This window comes from Vulpes lagopus, chromosome 8 (assembly GCF_018345385.1).
Source record: "Vulpes lagopus strain Blue_001 chromosome 8, ASM1834538v1, whole genome shotgun sequence".
Lineage (NCBI taxonomy): Eukaryota > Metazoa > Chordata > Mammalia > Carnivora > Canidae > Vulpes > Vulpes lagopus.
The window spans coordinates 43,091,554-43,103,712 of NC_054831.1; the positions used below are offsets into that span (position 1 = coordinate 43,091,554).

Genomic DNA, 12,159 nt, shown 5'->3' on the forward strand with positions numbered 1-12,159 from the left:
TTCCCATCTCCCTCTCCACGGGGAAGAGTTGACAGAGTAGTTTTTTTAATGTCACCTATGCACAGAGTAGTCACTCTGTACTGAAATAACTGTTTTGTTATAGTTTTGCTTCCTTCCTAGATTGAGAAATTTTTGAGAGCAGCCATTGGACTTGGCATAGTGCCAGACACATAATAGATGCTCATTAAATGGGCTTGCCAAAGAGAAGGATTGAGAGAAGAAGGGAAGAAAATAGACTTTTAAGAAATCCCTGAAGAATCGGAGCAGAAAGGATCTGAGACATAGGAGATAATGCAGTGGAAGCCAAGGGAGCAGTTTTATGTTATTTTATTTTATTTTATCTTATCTTATCTTATCTTATCTTATCTTATCATCTTATCTTATCTTATCTTATTTTTTAGAGAGAGGGAGAGAAGGGGGGAAAGAAAGGGAGAGAGGGAGAGAGAGAGAGTATCTCAAGAAGGCTCCATACCTAAAGCAGAGCCCGAAACAGGGCTGGATCCCATGACCCTGAGATCATGACCTGAATTGAAATCAAGAGTCAGATGCACAACTAATTGAACCACCCAAAAGGAGCAAGAAATTTTAAGAGGGAAAGGCTGGTCATTAGTTTTAAGTGTTATCAAGAACCAATGAAATAAGTATTGAATATCTTCACAGCATTTTTTAGGAACTGAGAAAAGATTTCTTCAGGCATAATCACACCTTAGATAATACTTCAGGTATTGTTATGAACACCACACAAAGATGTGTTGACAAAAGAGGTGGCCACTGACTTCTTGGAGAGATGCAGTGAAGTTGCTTGACTTGGTGATATGCATCATTCTTATGTGCTGTACAATTATTTTTTACTGGTGGCAAACCCCCTGGATAATGGGCCCTCTCAGTTTAAAAACTGAATGAAAGTTCAAAAATAAGAAAAATTTGTAGAATATTCAGTACAGCAGAGTCAGATCAAGATTTGGAAACTGATTTGGTGAATCCTAACAGGCCTAAAATCTTCCTGATGGGTCATTTCTTTGGAAGATGATGATGAGAAAGATGGTTAGTTGTAAGATTACACAATTCTAAACCTGCAGCTTCTTCACCAGAAAGCAAAATAATTCAGTAACACTATTTAAAACCTACCAAACTTCCCAAGGAAATCATGCCTGCAAAGTGAGGAAATGTCTTTCAATGGAATATTTGAACATTCTAAGACAAGGAAGATAATACCTTACCAGAAAGAATAAAAGGTTCATGAGATGGAAACATCATTTAATATAAAAGATACAACTTCTGGAAGGATAAGACACTAGAATAATTAAAAAAAGATTAATATACTGGATTTTTCCAGAGAATGGAGACCTTTAAAACAATGTTATTACAAAGTGTAGGAATAGAGAATATATATTATATATTTTAAATTACTTAATTATGCTATAAATTTTGAGATTCGTCTCATCCCAGTGCCCAATATCATTTTTTTGGCTGCCTTAAAGAAAAGAAGAAAAAAGAAAAGAAATTCCACCTTTGACTATTACTATAAAGCGAGAGGAGGGGTGGACTTAACATTACAATCTCTGAATGTTCTCATGTAGACCTAACCAAACTACATTTTCTGTGGTTGATTATATGCATGTTGGCAGCCAATTTAAATATTTTGAAAAGAAAGTTTACTTTTTTCATGTTCACAGATTTAATACTACTTTTAAATAAATATTGTCCTTTGTTTTCACTGCCCTAAAATTTTAATAATAGCAGATTCAAGCTGTTCTCACTTTTCTCTTGAAGGAAATATACTGAAGGAACTAGAATCATATCTGTTTATATTCCCCATAAGGGGAGAACGAGTTGGGCAGGAAAGGGATTAATTTGAACATGTCAGGAACGCTCCAGCCCCCTCTTATATCATTTAATTTTTAGAGAATCAGGGGATTAGGGATACCTCTATCATAAGGTAGGGGTTTTTTCCCTAATTATAACTTAAATCTCAGAAAAATACAATACTTTAATTAAGTGCATTATAATTTGAAAAGCCGGAATATGCGTACTTTATTATTAAAGCAAAACTCAGAATTCTTCTGCTCCTTCTGACTTTTTATCTCATAAACCTTACAGACCTACTGACAGCCAATTATGAGGGCTAAGCCAGGGTAGGCCAATTGGACCACTCCTCAGTCATATAGTTGATGCAAAAGGAATCTGCTTAAAACCAAGAATTATTTTAGGAAGATAGAGAAAAGACTTTCCAATTCCTTTTAGATTTCAGATAACATTTAATAAAGCCGCATGATTTTGCAATGTAAAGCACGGACTCGAACAGAAGCATTGGAGTCAGATAAAACCTATGCTTAATGAAGTCTTAGCTTCCCCAATTCCTAGACATTTGATTCAGTGCCTCAGTTCACTCATCACAGGGTGATCAAGAAAAATCAATGAGATAATGTATATCGAAGGCTTAAGCAAAGAACCTCGCTGGTACTAGCATGCAATAAAGGACAGCTATTATTATACTGCATTTCAGATGCGTCTGTACTTAACTCTATGCTTCCAGCCAGCCCCTTAAAGACAAAGGCAAAATTATATGTGCACACCATGCAGCTGTACCTGTTGCGCGCTGTGTGCAATAACACCCTTTCTCAGAGACTCCATTTCACCTCACATGCGCTCTTCGTTAGGCTCATGATAATACCACAAATTAGGAAAGAGTAGTCACTGAAGAGCTAAAAATTTTAATAGCAGGAAGTTAGGAAAGAATAGTCGCTAAAGAGCTCAAACTGCTGCTTGTCTATTGCTGTATTTCTCCCTGTTACTATCCAATATTTGTGCCCTGAGACTCTACCTTGCTGTGTATTTGAAACTGAAATGCTGGTCTTGAGGCTTTGGAAAATGTTTTTTTTGTTTTGTTTTGTTTTGTTTTGTTTTTTTATTAAATCATTATCTCAAAGTTTAAAAATACCTTTTACTTCTTCCCTAGGGGAAAAAAAAAGTGTAGTTCCATTAAGCTGAGGGAGATTCAAGCAGTCTCATGGGCATTTAAACATAGTTTTGTACAAACCACTCATTGTTTTGAAGTTAATGATACATTTCAGCCTGATAAAGTAGTTCTAAGTACTGTGAGGCAAGTAGTATAGGTGTTTCTGAGAATTAGTAAAATAACCTGATAATCTAATATGTAAATACAATTGCCAGGTTATAATTATATGTATAATTGCTGGATTATAATGGCACCCCTGGTCTGGACATCACTGTTTAAAAAAAAAATGCTTTTCTCTTCAGAAAGTCTGTTGTGGTTTGAAGACCTGTTGTCAAAAGGGCATAAGTAGAGAGAGAAACTTCTCTTAGTATGGAGGTGTATCCTTAACTAGGTAAAGACACCCAAAATCCGAATTCTAACACATAGTAAAACCTACTTGGCATCTAGGAAACCAAAGAAAAAACAACCCTGAAATCCTCTATAATGTTATGAATCTACTGATTCCTAGCCCTGGGAAGTGAAAAGGAAGATCTTATCTTCTTTATCTTTTGACCCCCATGCAGCCAGACAGAACAGAAGAGAGATGTGTATGTGGGAGGGGGTAGTGAGGGACCACGGGGGAGATAGATGACATAGAGGACACAGCCCTGGAGCATGGCTGGAAAGGATAAATCAGAAAGTTATGATTTCTCCACAGTCAATTAAAGAAAAGAGTGCAGAACATTTCCACATAAATGGAGCAAGGGGGAAAGGAACAAAGGTCGCAAAAAAGCAAATTCCAGAAGAGATAGAAAGAAAATATGTAAGAGGTCAAGCTGGAATCTAGCAAATGCTGGTTTTTCTCAGACCACCAAACCAGCTGACCATTTTAGTTGAAAGCAAGGCAGAGACATGCAAGGATAACATTTACTTTTTATTTGATGAGTGGAGGCCGTCATCACTTCTACAGTCATAGTTTGTTTGCTAGACCTCTGACTTTGCAGCCAGACTGCAGAACTTTTAAAGAAGCCATCTGCCAGGTAGAGCACAGGATGGAAGGGCGGGTCGGGGAGCAGTGCTGGGTTCCCGGCACTGCTGCTCTGCTCCATACACACCCACAGCGGGTTCCTTCCTGATCATCACCAACCATCTCTCATCTCCTTGTTGCAGCCAACTTCCACTTGGCCGCCTGCCAAACAAGGAATTTCATAAAGACGGATGTTTGTTCTGTGTATGTGGTTCGAAACAAAAGGGTACGAGAGAATGTAAAAATGTTTTCCCAAAACTTAAAAAAAAAAATCTGTAAGAGTTTGAGAAGCAGTAAGAAAAATAAGACTTGTGATCTGCATGGGTAGTTATTTTTAAGTAATAAGTCATGTTTACTTTATGGCATTGCACCAACAGAAATTCCACACAGCCACCTTCACACCACTTTTTATGACCATCTATCTACAGGAGCATGCACTGGTGTGCCGACGTCTGCTCAAATTCCCCGCTCTTCTGCACCTAATGATTTTTTGGATCTCTCCTCCCCTGTGCTATTAACTGTTGAAAGGAGGGGCTACTTAGTAATTCTACACCTGTTCACATCCACGCCTTCAACTTGCTAAGCTTCCCAAACAAGTGCAGGGTAAAACAAGAGAACATCTGAATCTGGGGCTGAGGCGGCAGGGACTGCTGCAGGCTTGGGGTTTGGCTTTTTGGATTTTTGTTAAGAGTCTCGAATGTATCTCCTACGATGGCAGTTGATGACAGCAATTTATATTCCAGAACGAAGAACAAACTAAATTCGTCTCAAAATGATTATAAATCATCAAGACGGAGTAGTCTGCCACCTGAACTACTCATAGGAAATGACATTAGAGGAAGACTTCAAAGAAACTTGAAAAATTTGGAACCTATTCACCTGAGGCGCCCGAAAAAGAGACCGTCCATATTTCCAGGTAGGAATTGTTGAAGTTTATGCCTGCCAGTAGAAAAAAAGGACTGTATTTCATTTGTTATGATCAGATGTGTTATATTTAAAATTAACTTGGGACATTTGAGATCTTAAAGTAGCCAGATAAATATGTTTGAATGTAAAAAATAAAAGTGATTTCCTCAATCTGAAAGCACCCTCATCTTCTTCCTTTTCTTTCCTTTGTTTATTGTAACATCTTCAAGGATCTGTAGGTTGGCAGCTATTTTATTACTTGTCAGTTGCGGCCGGATCAAGGAACTGCTTTGCTTGCAATCTGGAAGAATTCCATGCTGCATTTCATTCTCTGGCGTATTTTCTTTATTTTGCAAGATTATTGGATTGTTGAGTGAGGCTGATGTTTGTGTGCACCAGAAATTAACACCATTAAATACTCAAATGCATGCTTCAAATTCCTGTCTTGCATCAGAGCCTAAAACCATTTGTAGTAAAGGGCTCAATTAAACAATGTGGATGGTGAACTGTAGTACTGCACAGAAGACCCATGGATTTCAGGCTTGATTAAGGGACTCTGATGTCTGCTTCAGGTGTCCATGCCTGGATATTACAGATGTGTAGACCAGATGAGATGCCTATCACAGTGACCCCTGACTGAGGTATCACTGGAGAGTGATCCCTGAGAATCATGTAGTCGACTGGATTTCAGTCCTATTTGCATTGGACTTTCCTGGAGAAACCAGTAGTGGCCTTTTTGTTGTGATTGATTTATTGGAGTCTTTACGGAGGATAGATTAGACCCAACTGCCAAGGACCAACCCTCTGATGATAGAAAATGAAAAAATAATTCAATCAGGTTTTACTTCATAAAAATGGATTTGACTTGCCGATCAGCTGAGTCATGATCCTGCTTGAAGAAATAGCTAGGAGATGATTTAGTATGGGGACTCAAGGCCACAAGTTGAAAATTACATTTCCTAAGGAAGCTCTTGTTTTCATGAATTTCTTCTTGGTTCAGCGATGGGGCTCTTCATCTTTTTTCTCTGCTGCAGAAAAAAAGAGAAGCCCAGACTAGAATGGGTCAGAGGCGCAAGTTTGTGAGTGTGTTGTAGTGCAAAGGAAGGGACAGTGTGAAAGATGCTGTAAGGAGGAGCACTGAAGTGTCTGATGTGTCTAGAAAAACAGCTACTTTCTGCCTGTTCTCTTTGATCTGAAGGCAACAAAGAACCCAGGCAGGCCTTATTATCCTGAAGCAGCATGGCAGAGAGCACTTTGTGTTGAGTTGGTTTGCTAGCACTTCTTCAGGAACATTCTCCCAGAGCTTTTCTTCACCTTCAGCTTTTTTTCTCCCTTCCTTCATTCTTTGATTTAACATCACCCACATCCATTTACGTTATGATGCACACTGCCTTCCTCTATTACCACTAGCCCAGCCCCATACTTCTTGAAGGCTTCTCCTTCTTTCCCAGGGCACCTCACCTCCTTTTGCAATGATTCCCATGTGTCTTCTCTTTCTGTAAGGTCATCTCATTCTGGGCTGTCAGTTATAGCTGCAACTGTGGTAAGACCTCTTACCTTGGACCTCACACAAGTTATCCTTTCTGAGATCTCGAATTGTCATGATTCACAACAGAGTAGCGTTCTGAAAAGGGCACTACACATAAGGGAGCTGAGTTCTAGTCTAGTCTGTGTCCCCAGTGGCTGTCTGTTCTCTGAGCCACCCCACTGACCCCGTGGCCTTCAGGTCAGTTCTTAGTTTCTGCCTCCATTTCCCTCCTTGGGGACCGTGGCAGGAGATGGGCTTCTCATCCTTACAACTGACAGATGAAAGAGCTACCTAGGCCAAATTTTGGACAATATTGGCTACTTGATTTCTAAATTCCTCTTTAATCAAACCATGACTCCACTGTCATACAGGCTGTACTAACTTCTTTTTGCAGTGGATAACTGTACATCCCACCAAACTCCTAAGTATCTCTTGAAAACAGAAACGTATAAGGATTGTGATAACTACTGCCATCTTCTACTGCTGTGCAGCCATAACGAGCAGATATGATGTATGTTGGGATCTGAGAGTCAGAGAAACTAAGATGCATCTCAGAATTAACCACTGGCAAAACCAGGCCTCAGATCTGGGTATTTTGACTCCAGTGTTGAAGCTGTTTCTGCCCAATTACACTGCACTCTGTTGTCAACTGTTGTTGCCATTTGTCTGATGAGATTCAAGACTAGAATACATGTCAGCATTCCACTATGCATTTACTCTGACCCTTATGAATGCACAGATGTATATACCCTCCATTTCTAGTCCCATATGCTCAGCCCTGTGCTACAATGGTTGACTGATTGGTTGATCAATTCATCCATTCATTCGTGAAATATTTTTTTAGTTCTTACACTGGGTTAGGGATTGACTGTCAAGAATCTAACTATATATTACCCTTCTGTGGCCCACTTCTCCTCTAAGGGCCCTCTCACACTGCAGAGAGTCATCCACCCAAGATGCAAGTCTGGTTGTTTCATTCCCTTCATTAGAATTCTTCAGTGGTTATCACTATTCTTAGGATAAAGTCCAAAGTCCTTAATATGAAGTATAAGAGACTGCATAATCTGGCCACAGCTTATCTCCTCAGTCTCTCTCTTGGCACACCTTCCCTTTGTATTTCAACCAACACAGCCAATTTCCGACCCCTGTGGCCCATCATGTTTCCTCTTCTAGAATACCCTATCTGCATAGTTTCACCTAATTCCCACCCTGGCTTTAGGTGTCAGTTTAACATGCCTTCTAGGAAGTTTTCTTGCTCTCCATCTGGTTGGTCCACTCTGTGTCCTTCTCCTTCTCATAACACCTGGACTTTTACCTAGCACAGCACTTATCACATTGTATTGTAATTGTCTGTTTACTTGTCTGTATCTTCTACTAGCCAGTGAGCCATGGGTCATATCAGTCTCAATCACCATTGTATCCTAGTACCTATCACAATGCCTGGCACATACTATGTGCTCAATAAATATTGATTCAGTTGACTCAAAATGCACTGAACTGAATTAGCTCTTGGCATACCTGGCTTTCTCTGTCTTCTTCCAGACTCTCTTCATGCCATTCTTCCTTACCCCCCACCCCCACTTCCCACTCACACAGTCTTACTTCCTATTCCTATTATGCCCTTTGTTTCATTCTCCACCTGGGCTTCAAGGCCCAGTTAAAATCTTCTATCTTCTGCAATCACCTGCTTTTCTTCCTCTGACCTCTTTGATTTCTCCTTTATGCTTACCATTTCCTTGCCCTCAGTACTGCATAATGCAGAAAAAAAATGAGTTTTTCCTGGCACTGTGTTCAGTTGTCTTAGGTTGTGAATGGATTCAGTGGTCACTTTGTCACTTCGTGGCAGCTGTTAAATTTTTGTTTGTATAAAAACTCTGAAAATAGGGACTGGGGGCACCTGGGTGGCTCAGTGGTTGAATGTCTGCCTTTGGGGTCCTGGGATTGAGTCCCGCATCAGGCTACCTGCAGGGAGCCTGCTTCTCCCTCTGTCTGTGTCTCTGCCTCTGTGTCTCTCATGAGTAAATAAATTAAATATTTAAAAAAGAAAAATAAAATAGAGACTGTGTCTTCTATGCCCTTGCATGATCCACCTGTCCAGGAGAGGGAATTGCACATAATAGGTGGTCAGTCAACATCTGGTGGTTAATTAACTACTTCGCTATGAAACGGGGTCTGTCCTGTAGGGCCTAAGTCTAGCTCCAGGAAAGCACTAGTTGGCAGATAGAAACTATCCCAGGGGATGTTCTATATACTGACTTTCATCATTTTAAGAACTCCTGGTGAGGGAAAACTGCAGCTATCCCTTGTCTCAGTGTGTAATTCATTCAGTGAAACATGTATTAGGATTCTACAAAGGAACTATTCTAGATCTTGAGGAGAGAGCAGAAAATCCTGGTTTCTGGTCTAGGCAGATGTGAAAGAATTTTCCCAGCTGGGTGCCTTGCACATCACACCACTCAGTAAGTGACTCTAGAATAAAGAGACTCAGAGCACTGAATCTTTAAAAGGAAAGCCAATATATTTTAAGATCATATTTACACAAAAACATTCAATACTAACCACTTTTCTTCCCTTAAAGAAGCCTCAACAATAGAATGCTAGCTAGAGCTGAAGTTCTGCAGTTTCACCGGGTTCTCACCAGGCCCAGTGTCAGGAGTGAATGTCTCTAACAAGCCCCAGCCTGGGCTCCCCCTCCTCCTAAAAAAACTCCAGCAGCTCCATAGCACAGTGAAAGAAAGGGAAGAGAGAAAAGTGGTCCTAATATATATTATACCTATAAGCATGTCAGATTAAAATGAGCATCTGAGCCTGCTCCTGGAAGCCAGTGCAGCTCAGGTGCCAGGTGTAATGGGCTGTTCATTCAGCACTCTTAAGCAAACAAGTTGGTCCATATAATCAGCTAGTTCTTAAAATATCTTACTGATTTTTACAATCATCTGTTCTGAAAAGCAAGCACTCATCTGCTTAGAGGAAACAGGCAGCTCAATGTACTTCCTTGTTGCTTAGAGGACAAGTGTGCTGAAGACTGCTCTCTGCCAGAGGAGTAGGGAACTCTGGCCAGCACTCACAAGGCAGATACACCAGCTCATCTGGATTCTCGTTTTTAGCTCTACTCCACTGCAAAGGCATGTTTCCTTCAAATATCCACAATCTACAAAAACAAAAACAAACAAACAAAAAAAAACAACTCCTCCAAAATCATATTCCTTTTATAACTAAGTAGATTTTGAACATTTCTAAAGTAAAACTGCTTGCTGTGCATAGGTTTCTACTGGAAACACAGGTTAGCCATTAGAACAATGGCACCTAGATGTGCTCCAGCTTCACTTAGGGTGGCCAGAAGGAGACTGTGAGGATGGATAGTTTGATTCAGGTTCCCTACTTGTCACAGGCCTAGCAAAAGACCCTGTAATTAAGCATGCTTCCTCGGGCACCTGGGTGGCTCAGTTGGTTAAGCATCTGCCTTTGGCTTAGGTCATGATCCTGGGGTCCTGGGATAGAGCCCATATCCAGCTCCCTGCTCAGCAGGGAGTTTGCTTCTCTCTCCCTCTGGCCCTCCCGCCTGCTCATGCTCTCTCTCTCACTCTCTCAAATGAATAAAATCTTTAACAACAACAAAAAAGCATGCCTCCTCAAGTATGGTGTTCTCTGTTAGAGGTCTATCACTCTAAAACCCTGCTGAATAGTGCATTTGGTGACATTTCAGCAGGGCCTTCAGGGGAGGGGCCTCCTTAGATATTTGCTATAAAAAATTGCATCCTGGGATCATGTGCCATTGTCATCCGCTGCGAATAGGTTCAGCGGCTCCACTTGGTAATGATGGGAGCTATATTAATACACTCTGGTATTCCCCACAACACCCACCAGCAGGCTTTGCATATGGTAAGTGCATAAGAGGTGGTGAAATAGCCGGCTGTGAAAGACGAGCGAGAATAAAATGTGTCACGACCACTCTGTAAGCCACACCCCTTCTCATCTGGTCCTGTAACTTCCTCCAGCAGCTCCTTCCAGAGCTGGTTGTTTTCAGGGGCCAAAGCAAGAGTTTGAACTTCTATGTTAGCCAAAGAATTTCACATAGTAAATATCTGCCTCACTGCTGGGTTCAAGTCCTGATTCTCCCTCTTACTAAATGACTAGTCACTTGATCTCTCAGAACCTATATCCTTCTCTGCAATGAGAATGAAAACACCAGTTTCACAGCTTGCGTGAAACTCCAATGAGATAATGCATTACTATAAAATGATATTCAACTGCAATTGCTGGTGGGCTCTTATTCTTTAGTGGTAGTAAAGGTTTTGTTTTTCATAATTAGTGTTTTTCCTATTACTAGGTGAATAATAGGTACGATTGTAACACTTTTGCAAATCTTATTTTTCTTTAAGATTTTATTTATTTATTCATGAGAGACACAGAGAGACAGATGCAGAAACATAGGAAGAGAGAGGAAAAGCAGGCTCCATGCAGGGAGCCCGATGTGGGACTCCATCCCGGGACTCCAGGATCATGCCCTGAGCTGAAGGCAGATGTTCAACCACTGAGCCACCCAGGCATCCCCCACTTTTGCAAATCTTCGTGGTTGGCAAGTTCTTCAAAGTTGTTGTTAATCAGACCCTCTGCTAAAGTAAATCCTAAATAGGTCTATACTAGTAGTAGAACTATTAATTTTAAATTTCTCATTAAAAGAGCAGGATATGGGAACTCTTCTTTGTGATTTAGTATCCATGGATTTTCTCACCATGAATCATTAAACTTGAGAGTTCTGTCCTGTAAAGCTTCTGAAAATTGTTTGATATTAGAAACATCAATGTCTGTGTTTTATACACTTATGTGTAGCTTTGTGGTCTTTAATATGTTTTCCTAATTTTGCCTGTGTAAGGCCTTGCTTTTGGAAACCCAGACCCTAAGTTTTTCTTTTTTTTAACTAAAACTTGGAATAAGAAGATAATTGGTTTGCACTTGTGATTTTAAAAAATTGAAATTCCATGTGAGATTGTAAATGAATTCACGACTTGAAATTAATCTTTTTAAATATTAGTGTTTAGACTTCAAAATCTTTTGAATGTTAGCATTTAATGTTTTGACTTAAAGTATTTAACAATATTTATGGAATTTCTTATTAAAAACTACTGATGCAACAGAAACAGTCTGTTTACTTAAATAATCAAATTTATTTATTTGATAAGTCTATTCAAAGGGATGAAGTTTTGTTCTTGTTTTGTTTTCTAAAAAGAAACAAACAAAAAGCTCTAATGAGATTATTAGTGGCAAAGTAGTTCCTTTTAAGGAAAACAAAAATGCTGAGGCTGTAATGTTTGTATATATGATTAATAAGCAAGGGGAAATATGTTTCACCTTTATGCAGGGACCAATAGTAAGCTCAGCATAAGCAGAAGGCATTAGATTTATACCTCCACTTCAGGCTTTTCTCCCTGTCATAAAAAAGAATTAAAAAAAAAAAAAACAGGTTTCTGAATTCAGAACTTACTATATAAATATATGGAAAAGTGGCTTAAACATTTCTATTCTATCTTTTTTTTTTCTTAAGATTTTATTTATTTATTCCTGAGAGACAGAGAGAGAGGCAGAGACATAGGCAGAGGGAGGAAAAGCAGTCTCAATGCAAGGAGCCTGATATGGGACTAGATCCTGGGACTCTGGGATCATGCCCTGAGCCAAAGGCAGATGCTCAACCCCTGAGCCATCCAGGTGTCCCAATATTTCTATTCTAAAAGCAATTCCTCTCCATTTGTTGATCTACAG

At 39.8% G+C, this 12,159-nt stretch overlaps 1 protein-coding gene across 2 annotated transcripts in view; it reads left to right on the forward strand.

Annotated features, from left to right (window-relative positions):
* Positions 1 to 12,159, forward strand: part of FRY (FRY microtubule binding protein) — a 434,668-nt gene that overhangs the window by 92,559 nt on the left and 329,950 nt on the right. Inside the window, exon 2 of one of the 2 annotated variants that reach the window (XM_041766014.1) lies at positions 4,709 to 4,881. The exons of the other annotated variant lie outside the window; for it this stretch is intronic. The gene's annotated coding sequence lies outside the window, so the exon portion shown is untranslated. The remainder of the gene's footprint in view (positions 1 to 4,708; positions 4,882 to 12,159) is intronic. 2 annotated transcript variants of the gene reach the window in all.